Consider the following 2487-nt stretch of genomic DNA (forward strand, 5'->3'; position numbering starts at 1 on the left):
TTATAAGATGGAATGTGTGCTAGTTTCTTTTACTTGTTTAGAATATTTGACTATGCGATGCATATTTTGTGTTCTTGTTTGTTTGAAGTGTTTATATTTTTTGTCCTATCGTGTGCGATGCATCTTTGGTTTTTCGAATCTCTGTAGACCGACACCTCTGATCAAAGGTGTGTCTGGTCACGCACATGATTATGTTCAATTAATTTCGTTTCACTACTACAAAAATGGGCTTATATAGCGCTTTTTATTGGCTTTAGGTAGCGCTTTTGAAGCGCTATTGTAAATGGCGCTGGTAAAGGTAATATAGCGCTTTTTTTTCTGTATAAAGCGCTAGCTATAGCAGGGTTTATATAGCGCTTTATGTCAAAAAGTGCTAGCAAAGGTTATCCTTAGATAGCGCTTTCAAAAATAAACGTCATCTAAGACAAGTTTAAAAACAGCGTTTTTGTTTTAAAAGCGCTATGTAACAATAGGTTTAGATAACGCTTTATAAAGGAAAAAAAGCGCTAGGAAAAGCATTTATTTTATTTTATTTTTGTCAAAAAAATTCCTTTCCAGATAGCGTTTTTTTATTAATTTAAAGTAATATATATATATATATATATATATATATATATATATATATATAAAGTCTGAAATTTAAAGGGAAATGTATATAATTTAGGCACATTATAATTGAGACTATTATTTATCGAATAAAACATAACCATATCATAAAAAATGTATGTATATATAGCATAAAAGTCAGAAATGTATAGCCTCTAATATGGTAACATGGATATCTCTAAGAGTTACAACTAATTAGTTGACATAAAGATCAAAATCTTCTATGGTATCATGCAGTCTTCATCTATCTTCTTGGTCTTCTCAACATTTTTATCCAAAACAAGCACGCAAATCATCATTCATTTCCAAATTTCGTTCACTCTCCTCCACCTGAATATATACCAGAAAACGCCATTAAGCAATAACGCTATATTATATTAGAGATAAATTCAAAGTACTACTGATCATGAGTAGAAATTAAAGCAAGATTATAAATTAAAACAACTACGTACCACTTCTAGCAAATATATTTAGAAACATTAAACTCACCTTATTATAAAAAAATCATATAACTTTTAGGTTGATCATGAACCGACACCATTCTTCTTAGATTTCTATTAGTTTATCTTTTGAGTATGTCACACACTTGAAACCATCAATGTACTGTATATATTATAACATTAAAAATAACCATGTTACTTAATAAACTTAATTATACATAAATATTATACTTTAATATAAAAAAACATACCAACTTTGGAATCTCATTTAGTTTTGAAATGAGAATATCTTTCATAAACCTCATCACAAAGTACCCGCAATCTATACCATTTTCTTGGCAAGGACACTACAAAAAATAAAATAATAAGTAATTGTATAAGTTAGTTTATTTGGTATGCCATGTAGAAGTCACGATGGATGATTATGGAATTGATTAGTAGGTTATACAAAAGGCATATGCATAGTGTATATCATATTATCACATCATTCAATTAGTTTATTAGAAAATAATTCTAGTCACACACAAAAAGTGTTATTGTTTATATATATATATATATAAAAAAAAAAATTGAACCAAAAGAAAAATTATTCATCTTACTAGTTGTGTAGAGTTTAATTAAACCCAAAATCTTTAATAAACAATTGTCAAATTTCAGTAATTATTCATCAAACAAAAATTTTGAATTTTCGATTGTCAAATTCATCCTAATCACTAACAGTGAAGTCTTAAATTTAGTTTGAACCTTGAAAACCTAAAATATCCAGATGAAAATATGAAAAAATTAAAGAATATTTGAGTTAAATTGAGGTAAGGAAAGAATGAAGATGGTACCTGAGATGAAGAATTGAGTATTGAAAAAGCTGTAACCGGTCGACGGCAGCGACGATATGATGCACCACAATTAAGAGTGAGATAGAGGTGGTTGTTCTGGAATGAATCGAAAGAGACGGTTATGGTTTTGGAATAGATCGAAGGAAGCGAGTGATGGTGATGAATGAATTGATAGATATAGGTGGTTGGTGATGAATGAATCAATAGAGGTGGTGGTTCTGGACTGAATTTCCTGCACACGATCTAATGAAAGTTTTGAGTAAAGTAGTTTTGGGTTATGTTATTAATTGCTTTAAAAAATACGTTTAATGAAAATTATGTTATAGTTTTTATTTTATCTTTAGGATGCATTAAAATAGGGATTTCCATTAAAATTGGGATTCTTTGTTACTTTTGAGTATATAACAAAAAGAATTTACGCTTTGTTGTTAGTGTATAAAGCGTTTTTTTTTTGTGTAACAAAAAAAAGCATTTTTTTTTCAAATATAAATAAAAAAACAAAAAACGCAAACTTCATGAAAATTATGTTATAGTTTTTATTTTATCTTTAGGATGCATTAAAATAGGGATTTCCATTAAAATTGGGATTCTTTGTTACTTTTGAGTAT

At 28.2% G+C, this 2487-nt stretch overlaps 1 long non-coding RNA gene across 2 annotated transcripts; it reads right to left on the bottom strand.

Moving 5' to 3' along the window:
- Positions 1 to 711: 711 nt before the first annotated feature.
- Positions 712 to 2247, bottom strand: LOC146915335 (uncharacterized). 2 transcript variants are annotated; one of them, XR_015013315.1, is made up of 4 exons: positions 1880 to 2247; positions 1298 to 1393; positions 1096 to 1209; positions 712 to 936 (listed from the first exon to the last, which is right to left on the bottom strand). It is a non-coding gene; the product is annotated as an uncharacterized LOC146915335 (long non-coding RNA). The 2 variants fall into 2 exon arrangements; XR_015013314.1 differs by lacking the exon at positions 1880 to 2247 and having other exon boundaries at positions 1298 to 1571.
- Between the last annotated feature and the right edge of the window lie 240 nt (positions 2248 to 2487).

The sequence above is a fragment of the Medicago sativa genome, chromosome 6, assembly GCF_051527215.1.
Source record: "Medicago sativa cultivar Bolivia chromosome 6, Bolivia_mono, whole genome shotgun sequence".
NCBI classification, from domain to species: Eukaryota; Viridiplantae; Streptophyta; class Magnoliopsida; order Fabales; family Fabaceae; genus Medicago; species Medicago sativa.